This window comes from Leucoraja erinacea, chromosome 4 (genome assembly GCF_028641065.1).
Source record: "Leucoraja erinacea ecotype New England chromosome 4, Leri_hhj_1, whole genome shotgun sequence".
Taxonomy (NCBI): domain Eukaryota; kingdom Metazoa; phylum Chordata; class Chondrichthyes; order Rajiformes; family Rajidae; genus Leucoraja; species Leucoraja erinaceus.
This window is the reverse complement of record NC_073380.1, coordinates 10,764,142-10,776,255: the sequence shown is the minus strand read 5'-3', so window position 1 is coordinate 10,776,255 and position 12,114 is coordinate 10,764,142. Positions and strand designations below refer to the sequence as shown.

The window sequence follows — 12,114 nt, the reverse complement described above, 5'->3', positions numbered from 1 at the left end:
TCATTTGGACCCCTAGAGGTCCAAACGAAATGCCGTTTCTGCAGCCATACATTACACACAAATAGACCCCAGACACAACATAATTACAATTTTACATAAACATCCATCACATAGGTGTGATGGAAGGCCAAAAAAAACTTATCTCTCCACTGCACTCTCCCCCCCCCCCCGATGTCAGAGTCAAAGTCATAGCCCCCGGCTGGCGATGGCGATTGTCCCGCGGCCATTGAAGCCACGCCGGGTGGTGCGAGGTCGCACACCGGGTCTTGGTGTTGGAGCCCCCGGTGTGCGCTCGCAAAGTCCCGCAGCCGTTCCAGCCGCGCGGGGCGGGTGTAGTGAGGCCCCGCTCCAGGAGCTCTTCAACCCCGCAACTCGGGCGGGAGAAGTCGCCACCGCAGAAGCCCCGAAAAGCGGTCTCTCTCTAGGGAGCCGCGGGCTCCCGGCGCCGCCGTCCGCAGACCCGCAGTAGCAGCCTCCGACTCAGCAGCGGCATCGGCAGCAGCAGCAGCAGCAGCAGCAGCAGCAGCGCTCCTCCCCGCTCCAACCGCTCCGGACTCGGCCAGCCCCGCGACGGTGAGGTGAGTCGGCACCAGAGTCCCCGGTCTCTTCCTGTTGGAGGCCGCTCCTCGTTGCGGCCTCAGCGACAACGGAAACCCGACGAGAAAGGTCGGGTCTCCAGTGCAGGAAGAGATTTAAAAAGTTTCCCCCCCCCTCCCACCCCACCCCCACCCCCCCCCCCCCCCCCCCCCCCCACACACACACACCCCCCAACAAAAAATAACAAAAACTACATTTAAACACAGACAGAAAATAGTAAAAACGCGGACAGACTGCAGAGGCCGCTGCTGGCCAGAGCTGCGCCGCCTACCGGTACAATAAGGTACAATAGATAATAGGTGCAGGAGGAGGCCATTCGGCCCTTCGAGCCAACACCCCCATTCAATGTGATCATGGCTGATCATCCCCAATCAGTATCCCGTTCCTTCCTTCTCCCCATATCTACTGACTCTGCTATCTTTAAGAGCCCTATCTAGCTCTCTCTTGAAAGCATCCAGAGAACCTGCCTCCACCGCCCTCTGAGGCAGAGAATTCCACACTCACAACTCTCTGTGAGAAAAAGTGTTTCCTCGTCTCTGTTCTAAATGGCTTACCCCTTATTCTTAAACTGTGACCCCTGGTTCTGGACTCCCCCACCATCGGGAACATGTTTCCTGCCTCTAGCGTGTCCAAACCCTTAACAATCTTATATGTTTCAATAAGATGCCCTCTCATCCTTCTAAACTCAGGAGCCTTAAAACTGTGACCACCAGGTTCAAGAACAGCTTCTTCACAGTAACCATCAGGCTCTTGAACACTACTTAACACTAAACTCAGCAACTATGATCTTCTATGGACTGTGTCTTTGATTGCACCACAGACTTTGATTTTTGCACTATGGTTACGGTTATCAATTTTTTGTATTTTTGATTATTATACATTATGTGGTTATTGCATTTACAAGCCTGTTAAGCTGCAGCAGATAAAACATTTCATTGTTCTATTGCCAGATACTTATGATAATTAAATCATATTGACTCTTGATACTCCTCTCCACTCTCTCCATTTGAATCACCCTTTCATAACTCCTTGGTCCACTCTTGACCATCCATATCCCATCCATTGGCACTTTCCCATGCAAATCGCAGGTGATGCAACATTAGTCGTTTTGCCTGTTCCCCTGCAACTCCCCAGGGATCGCAGCGGTTCACTGCACCTCTTCCAGTCTAGCAAGTGGTGTCCTGCATGTAGGCACATAGTCTCCCCTACATTGGACATAACACAATGTATGATGTGCGTTTGACGTCACTGGGCTTGTACTGGCTGGAGTTTAGATGAACGAGGGGGGACCTCATTGAAACATACAGAATAGCGAAAGGCTTGGATAGAGTGGATGTGGAGAGTTTGTTTCCACTAATGGGAGGGTCTAGGATTAGAGGTCATAGTCTCAGAATTAAAGGATGTTCTTTTAGGGAGGAGTTGAGAAATTTATTTAGTTAGCAGGTGGTGAATCTGTGGAATTCTCTGCCACAGAAGGCTGTGGAGGCAAGGTCAGTGGATATATTAATGGCAGAGGTAGCTAGATTCTTGATTAGTATGGGTGTCAAAGGTTATGGAGAGAAGGCAGGAGAATGGGGTTAGGAGTGAGAGATGGATCAGCCATGATTGAATGGCGGAGAGTCTTGATGGGCCGAATGGCCTAATTCTACTCCTATCACATCATCTATGATCACTTTGCAGAGTATTTGCTGGAATAACCGTGAGATTCCTGTTGCCTGTCATTTTAACTCACCATTTAACTCTTAATCTGGCCCACCTGTTGTGCTCCTGTCTCAATGAGGCACAAATTAAAATGAGGAATGACACCTTATCTTCTAACTGGATATGTTGCAGCCATTAAGACTTGAATTATCCAACTTTAAGTAGTTTCATTTTTTAGTTTGGGGATACAGTGCATTAACAAGCCCTTCGGTCCACCAAGTCCGCACCAACTAGCGATCCCCACACATTAACACTGTCCCTACACTAGGGACAATTTATATTTATACCAAGCCAATTAGTCTACAAACCTGTACGTCTTTCGAGTGTGGGAGGAAACTGAAGTTCTCTGAGAAAACCTATGCAGATGACGGAGAGAACATACAAACTCCGTACAGATAAACACCCATAGTCAGGATCAATCCCAACTCTCTGGTGCTGTAAGGCAGCAACTCTTATATAACCATATAACCATATGCTGCTGCACCCGCTGAGTTTCTCCAGCTTTTCTGTGTAACCTTCGATTCTCCAGCATCTGCAGTTCCCTCTTTAAAACCATATATCAATTACAGCACGTAAACAGGCCATCTCGGCCCTACAAGTCCGTGCCGAACATCTCGGCCCTACAAGTCCGTGCCGAACTCTTCCGCTGCGCCACTATGCCATTCATGGAAAGAAAAAGTTACTCATTCATTCTTTCCATCTTATCAGAAGTGTCTATTTCTGCTTAGATCAGTCTTTCTCTTCTGTTATGATACTCCTGCGTGCTGCATGTAGCCCACGTTAGCTATTAACAATATATTACACAAAGAAGCATCTAATTCTAGAAACAAGGAACTGCAGATGTTGTTTTACAAAAATTAAAATACACAGAGTGCTGAAGTATTGGGCCTGTCCCACTAGGGCGATTTTTTCGGCGACTGTCATGGTCGTAGCAGGTTGAAAAAGCTACTTTTCTTAACTACTAAACCAGGTTCGCTTCTTAATAAACAGACACCACACAAACTGTTTGGTAGACCAGTTCAAAACTTTACTTATTATCGGCCGATGGAAGGGAGCGAGAATTCCAGCTAAGTGACCAATGTAGACACTCGACTGTCCTCGGTCCCCTTCCCTGAACAACAGAATTACATTGCATTAAATAGTTGTTTTTTTGTCCCTTTAGCACATTCCACAGACATTAGTCATGGACAGAGGTACAGGAAAAGGTTTCCACAGAATGCATCACATCAAAGGCATTTTGTTTACATGGTACAAGATATACTAAAAACATTGGCCATTTGGTTTAGGTCATTTTATCTTCAAAGAGATCACCCTAGCTCTTTCGCTGCTTCCTCTCTGTCACTTGGTCCCTCATAAACATAGGATACTTGGTTTACGGCATCTTATCTTTCTACTTCCCTGGTTCCTCTCTCCCTTTGTCTCACTTCCTCACTTGGGAGACAATGTCATGGTATTTATTACCTCACACACCGCAACCTGAGGCAAGCCTAATTTGACACTAAATATAAGCTGTAAGCTAGCCCAGAAACCTATTTTAATTTTTTTCTTATTTTTAACTAAAATTCGGCTTCATCAAGGTCGCCGAAAAAACGGCGACTGGACCCCCCTACGACAATGTCTACAACGACCTACAACCTAGTTTACGTCAAGCTACGGCAAGCTACATCCAGCGACCAATTAGGACGTCTACCTACGACCACATCTACGACAACCAACGTCTATCCGCAACAAGCTATGACAAGGTAAGGCAATTCAGTCGCCAGTACCTGTCGCCGTTTGACGTAGCAGGTCGCCAATGGCATTCACCGAAATCAGCACCGGCGACAACTTGGTGACAACATACGACAGCACCTACGTCAGGAGAAGTCAAGCTACGCGCATTGGCATCAAGCTAACTGTCGCCGACTGTCGCTGAAAAGTTTTGAACATTTCAAAATGCAGCAGCGACCAGAAAAATGCTACGATTCTTTAGGCGACTGAGGAGGCTACTCATGACCATGCAGGCAACACCCCGGCACCAATTCTAAAAGACGTGCCATCAAATCTCTCCATCACTCCTCTCTTTCTTTTCTCTCACTACTAATTTAAGTCTACCACCATTGTGGTCACACACCAAGTTGTTAAGACTTAAAAGGCTCTATAAGTTGTCCATTTTTGATTCCTTTCATGTGTGGTTTAAAATTAACCTTTTTGATTATTTTTTTGTTCATCTGCTCTCATATCTCCTCTGATTTAGTATCATTTTGTTTGAGTTTGATTTAGTTTCTTATCCACCTCGTTGTGTACAAGGCCGAAGGGCCTGTTTCCATGCTGTATCTCTAATCTAAACTAAATGAAAAATAACAGTCTACACTTGAGCCGAAATTTAAACTCCGAGGTTAGAGGCTTGGTAGCTGAAGACAAAGTACCTCGGACATATTGGCTGCAGCAAAGGTGAGACACAAGTTGAGGTTGGTATTTGGCAATAGTGCGTAACTTGTCTTCTTTAGAGCTGCGTCCCCCCCCCCCCCCCCCCCCATAGGTTAACCTCAGAAGTGGATGACTTCTTGAAAATCCTTTACATTTGTTAAACATATTGCAGTTTCCATTGACATGTCCAAGGATTCCATTTGCCACCGTGGTTTAACAAACAGACCTAGTTTTCCACTGCAATTATCATATCACTTTAGGATCTGCATTCAAGAGCTTCATTGTAACAAAAAAAGAATTGAATAATGCAACACCAACTCGTGAGGGGAATTTCTATAATCACATGCACTCCATGAAGATGAATCTGATCTTGAGCAGTAATGCAAGAAAGGCAACGGTAAAATGTGTGCCTGTTTTACACACTGCCCCATTCCCCTTTACCCCGATGAAGAAAATTTAATGTTGAGTTGTTGTCGGGGCGCCATGGTGGCGCAGCGGTAGAGTTGCTGCCTTACAGCACTTGCAGCGTCGGAGACCCGGGTACGATCCTACGGATGCGGTCTGTATGGAGTTTCTACGTTCTCCTCGTGACCACGTGGGTTTTCCCCAAAATCTTCGGTTTCCTCCTACACTCCAAAGGCGTACAGGTGTGTAGGTAAATTGGCTTGGTAAATGTAAAAATTGTCCCTTGTGTGTGTAGGATAGCGTTAATGTGCGGGGTCGCTGGTCGGCATGGACCTGTTGGGCCGAATGGCCAATTTCCATGCTGTATCTCTAAACTAAACTAAACTATTAGTGGCCACTCTGTGGTTCTCCAAGGCCAACTTCACCGCTTTTCATTCACTATTCAGCTTAAAAATTCTTCATTTTAAGTAGGTGTGCCAAGTCGTCTTAGGAGTCCTGAACTCCTCATTTGCCATGTTTCCAGTCACTGAATCACACAATGGTGTCTAGTACTTCAAGATATAATCAAACCATTTCAGATACTCATTTAATTATAATCTTAGCTGATACTATTTATCATTTTCTATTTCAGTAATAAATTTGATACCACATATTTGCATTTGATTCCACATCTCCGTGTCAAGTACAGATTAACCCCATGTTCAATTACTTCAACGTAGTCTACAGAGATACTATTTCATTCATTTAGCTTCCTAGGCAAATGTGTTTTCCCCCGCCTGGTTTGTTGGAAAATGTTAATGTCAGCAAAAGCAGAATATGCTCATCCTTCTTCATTTCCATTTGCAGGAGCAACATTCAAAATGCAAACGTTCATCTTTTATGAACTTGGCTCCAGTTAGTCTGCTGATGTTCAGATTCTTCAGGGTGAAGGAACAGACTTGTATTTAGAAGACATCATTGCAAATGGAATAGAACAAATTTTAGGTTAATTTATTGCTCCACAGCTTCCCACAACTAATTATATATCCAGGGGCAAAAATTAATCAGTAGAGTCCATCACCAGTAGAGTAAAACGAATGTTCAGTTGAGTCCTTCCATGTCGTTAAGCAACAAGGCAGCATCTTAACACCACTGAGCTAACCCAAGGATTAAAGGAACATTTGCATGGACTCTAGTCATAAAGAGTCAGTCATACAGTGTAGAAAATGACTCTATGGCCCAACTTGCCCAAACCGACCAACATGTCCCATCTGCACTAGCCCCACTTGCCTGCGTTTGGCCCATATCCCTCTAAACCTTTTCCTATTCATATACCTATCTAATTGCTTCTTAAATGTAGTGATAGTCCCTGCCTCAACTATCACCTCTGGCAGCTCATTCCACACGCCCACCACCCTTTGCGTGAAAAGTTACCTTAGATTCCGACAAAATCTTTCCCCCTTCACCAAAAACCTACGCCCTCTGATTCTCGATCCCCCCCAATCTGAGCAAGAGAATCATTACGTTCACCTGATCTATTCCTTTCACAATTTTATACATCTCTATAAAATCACCCCTCATCCTCCTGCACTGCAGGGAATAGAGTCCTAGCCTACTCAACCTCTCCCTATGTAGTTCAGACCCTCGAGACCTGGAGACATCCATGTAAATCTTCTCTGCGCTCTTTCCAACTTAACAACATTGTTCTTATGACATGGTGCCCTAAATACTCAATATGTCTCTTACAATGGATTTAACAAGAAAAGCTTGTGGCAGATAATCATCTTTCATTCTCTTGACCATTGTGTGATAAATCAAAACAAAGCATGGACTTGAACATTAACCAAGATGCAAGGTCGTGGGAAGACCTGTGAGTGATATATCATTCAAACGATAATACATCTTCCATTACGTTATATAGAATTTAAACACAAGGTCATTCCACTGGGATAGTCACCTGTAGGCAGACTAGTGTGGATGCTCAATTGTTCAAGAATAGATGGGTACATTGAAGAGTGGAAGGGTTTGTTGCTGGCTGAAGAGACAGAGAGTGGGATGAGCATTTACTAGCTTGTCATGGCTGAAGCAAACCAGCATCTCAGTTTACAAAGCAGTGCCGTAAAAGGCACTTACCGCATCCTCCTTGCATATTTTCAAACTGACAATGTTACTAAGACCTGACCATCCGATGACTCGTGGCTACAAACTGAAGGCAGCAGACTAACACTCATTCTGCATCTGAACAGGCTGCACTAACCCTCATCGGGCTTCGATTAATAATATCGTGCCTGAAAAATCTTGTCCCTGCTTTAGATCTTTTGCACTTTACCTCATCCATGCACCCAACAAAACCTCATTGTTTAGCTGAGGTTCATCCTATTATCTCAAAACGTTTATGTAATTTTACAATGATCACATGCACTGCTTTCACCCTCGGGAATAAAAATGCTATTTATTAACTGCCAAGAGTCGCTCAGCTGCACTGCAATAAGCAAACATCGAGCAACATTAAAGAACTTAAAATGGAACACAAAGTACTGTGGATAGTGGAAACAAGAGTTCTGATGAAATGTACCGTCTGAGGTATTGATTACTTCCAACAATTTTTTTTGCAGATTTCCAAAATTGGAACATTTGTACGGAATGCAAATATCCTAATGATGCACAACCATTGTACAATAATGTTTGTGACCATCTTTTGAAAAATCAATGACGTTGAAGAGCACTAAAAATATGCTGCCCTCAAATTAAACAGCGTTTTGGAAAAACAAACTTTGCTTAGCTGATTGAAAAAGAGTATTTTAACAATTGAAATTCAAAACCATATCTTTTTTTTTAGCATTAACTGTAAGTCAATGGAATTCTCTACAACTGTTCCATAATCTTTGGGGGGAAAGAATAAAAATGTCAAACTTTAAATAATTGATCAATAACTACCAATTTGATCACTGTCAACAGCATCACAACATATATTTCAAGTCTGAGGTTTGTAATCTTATGACAACTGCAAAGCCAGTCCCTTCATCACAGAGCCTGGAACACTATGACAGGGAATATGAAGATGTAAAGTTAACTGCTCATCAGAAGAGCGAGAAATGTTACTTAAAGGCAAACTGCATCTTTGATATTGATTCTTCAGTGCTACCTGCAGGTTTAGAAAAAACAAATGCATCTGGATATTTTTTTAATAGCAGGCAAAATGTAACACGATCACAAATCTCCAACTTATTAATTCTCAAAGCCGATGGGGAGCATTTCCCCTTTCCAACTGAAAGCCTTGAGAGGATGTGAACCAGATTATCGCCACACAAAATGAGAAAGCTTGGCGTTCACCTTGCTGACACAACATTGAAAGCGGCTGGAACTTCCCAAACTTCCGCACTCACACATGACAGTCTCCATTTACCTGCTGCCACTCGTTCCTCAAACAACGAGGAGATGCTACACAGGAGCATTCCCTGAATAGATTCACGTTCTGCTCAGCAACAGGCCAACTCGTCTTGCGAACACCCACTTGTCTTGCGGCGCCGTTTCCAGTGAAACCATTTGTCATAAAGAAACGGCACCGTGTAATCCCTGCAGCTGGCGAACTATTGCCCGGGTGGACAAACACACAGACATAGGTAGCGTTCGGAATCGCAATGTGTCACTGCCGTCTTGGCCGACAGACCAGTTACTTACATTGTGGCGGCGCCGTTTGCAATGACTCCCCCCACGCTGTTGGCGGGGGCTCTTTAATCGGGAAACACCTCACAGGTTCCCAGGGATCCGGTTCAACGAAAACAATGTACATATTATTATAATAAACCCTTAGAGTAAAACAAAACCTTGCAGTGCCGCAGTCGAGGAAATAAACAGGACATTCTCTACAGCGCAGTGGACACGTTAGGGTTAGGCACTCCAGCCAAACGAAATCATTGAATGAAACACACGTTATTTACTTTATCAGTATTTTATTCCCAAATTTGCTGATGACAATGGCAGGGTTACATTATACTGACCATGACGGATTGATTCGGGGTTTTTTTTTAAGCCACAATATTAACCAACATTAACTTTCCCCCCCATAAAACCTTCCACAGCCATCCACAACTTTTGTCTTTTTTGGTTAATGATCAAAAAGTTTAACAAATGAATTCAATGTTTTTTGTTTGATTTTTTTAAAGAGGAAAAAAAACTCAACCATTACGAGAGAACGTACGCATTTGAAAGAAAAGGACTTCAAGAAAAAAGTGCTTTAGCAACAACCTGCAAGAAAAGTTTTTCGTTACAAAAAAATTGTCGAAAAGTCTGTAAAACATTTTCTGTTAACAATGAAAACTTGCTTCAGGTCGTGCTTTGATTTTTGTTGTTGTTTGGGGTGCTTTTGTCAGTTCAGCTCAACCAAGCGAAGTACACAGATTGTGTCAATATCGGTATGTGAAAATACAGCAAATAAATTTTTGCAAATAGAATGAGCACAATAGCAGAGAGTTGATTTTTCCCACCCACTTTTTAAAAAAAAACTATGCATGCTTGTTAAAAATATATATATTTGTTTTTGACTGGCGACAATAACAAAAAAAGGAAACTACAAAATATACATACAAAAGCCAGTTCCTTTTCATTTAGCCAATGCTAGCCACTGACCTCACACTACAGCATGCAAGAACTTACTCTGCAGAATAGAATTGACAAACCATGCTCGTTGGGCTCAAATTTCTCCCTTTTTTTTTTGTTTTTTGTTTAAAAAAAAGTTAAAAAAAAAAAAAAGAATTAAAATGACAAAAAAGGCACTGAAAAAATTCCAGAGAGAAAAAAAAACCTACTCACCGAGCGCGAAAAATTCAAGAGAGAGAGAGAGAGAGTGATAGAAAAATAGCGAAGTTTGTAATATGGCGGTGGAAGAAGTAATGAAGCGCCCTCCCGCAGCCTCAGGCAAAGGCACTTGATGCGAGAGCCCTGCTCTCGGCAATGCTCAATGGATGTCTCGGTCACTAAATCCCCCCAAAACCAGCGCTCGTCTTCATGTATCTCTTCTGCATCCAGCAAGCCGGGCGGATTTTCTTCCCCTCTCTCTGTTGTTGTTGTTGTTGTTGTTGTTGTGGCCGCCGCACGTTTGCTCCTGGTGTTTCTTTCCCCCCCCCCTCCCCACCCCCTCTGTGTGTTACATTCGCTTCCTCTCGCAAGTCGCTTTCACCGCTGTACAAATCGGAGCGTCTCCGTCCTGGATGCCTTCTGCACTGACAACCCACCCTCTGAATCTCGTGGTGCAGTCCGCCGGGTGGAGCGGTTAAAGCAGGGGAGGGGGCAGCCCATGTTGCGGGGAGGGGAAGGGAAAGAGGAGGGGCGGAGAGAGAGAGACTGATACAGATGCTGCAACTCACCTCCGGCACTTCCTCACACGCTCTCCACCTGGTGGGCTCAACGTCTGAGACGGCGGGTTCGGTACCAGCTTCAGGCGTTGCAAACCTGTCTCAATGCAACCGACCGACATGCATTTATTTCAGGGCAGAATTTCATGGAGAAATTCATTTTCCTTTTGCCGAAACCCCACATTGTTTTTAGTTGTGCACACGCCTTTCAGTCAAAATGTGTGAAATATTCAATGCTCTGTGTGCGCGCTGTTTATATTATGCCTAACGTGGTATTAATCAGTCGTGATCATGTTGCAAGTGCGATACAGGCGGCTGAGACAAGTGTATTCTCTCCGGCGTGTGGAAGCGTGGGTGTGCAGACACGAAATAAAAGCCAACTGCAGTGTGTTTTTTGTTTATTTTACCTTTGGCTCTTGTGTGCAATATATTAAACACTGCACGGCCACACACTCTTCTACACTGATGTGCGGTATTTAGTTCTGTGCTACCGCCAAAAGCCACGCACATGGACTTAACGCCAACATTTGTTTGTTGAAGTGCAGCATCTTGCCTCTCCACTGTGATCAGTTCGGACAGTTTCCTTCATAAGCCAGAGGACAACTTTCAGAGTTTATGATCTATGTCCTTTTCCCCACACGTTACAATACAACATGCAAGGGGAACCATTAGGAATATATGTAGGAAAGAACCGCAGATGCTGGTCCAAACCGAAAATAGCCACAAAATGCTGGAGTGACTCAGCGGGACAGGCAGCATCTCTTAGAAGGGTCTCTACCTGAAACGTCACCAATTCCTTCTCCAGAGATGCTGCCTGTCCCGTTGAGTTACTCCAGCATTTTATGCCCATCATTAGGAATATATTACTGATTAATTTCACTGACATTATGCCTCGTTGTCATGTTTCCCCTCGGCTAACCATGTACCATTCTACATTTCCTTCGTCATCCTACGCTTTGATCTGTGTAGGAACTGCAGGTGCTGGTTTACGCCGAAGATAGATACAAAATGCTGGAGTAACTCAGCTGGACAAGGCAGCATCTCTGGGTAGAAGGGATGGGTGACGTTTCAGGTCGAGGCCCTTCAGACTGAACAATGAAGAAGGGCTTCGACCCGAAACGTCACCCATTCCTTCTCTCCAGAGATGCTGCCTTGTCCTGCTGAGTTACTCCAGCATTTTGTGTCTAGTTTAGGAATATATTACGCTCAGCTCAACCTTGAATCAGTGCATGGGTCGCAAAGTAACACACGCACGCGAATGCTCACTTGGAATCAAAAAGTATCACGGAGATTGTTATAACAGCAAACGTTTTAATTTTATGTTTTTCCCCCCAGCCAGCGCAGGCTTTCCCTACATGAAGCAAATATAATAGATATATTTAATTGCGGACACGATAGCAATTACATAATACTAATCATCTGTCCTCTGTAACAGATGCACGTTTGCATTCTGTCTGATTTTGTCAAGTACCATCATCTCAATCTCAGTATAATTAAGAAAGTCTCAGTCAGATACTTAAGACAGAGTCTCAGTCCCCCCCCCCCCCCTCTCTCCCTCTCTCTGGGTTCACCTTTTACTTTATCCAGATCCACTCGCTTTACAACCATTGATCATAAAGCGCTCACTGGCTTAAAAAACAACTACCGCCAGTGTGTTTTTCTTAGAAAT

At 44.0% G+C, this 12,114-nt stretch overlaps 1 protein-coding gene across 1 annotated transcript in view; it reads right to left on the bottom strand.

Moving 5' to 3' along the window:
• LOC129696145 (RNA-binding Raly-like protein) overlaps positions 1–10,202 on the bottom strand; it is a 772,459-nt gene extending 762,257 nt beyond the window's left edge. The window contains exon 1 of the mRNA XM_055633661.1: positions 9,904–10,202. The gene's annotated coding sequence lies outside the window, so the exon portion shown is untranslated. The remainder of the gene's footprint in view (positions 1–9,903) is intronic.
• Positions 10,203–12,114: the final 1,912 nt, after the last annotated feature.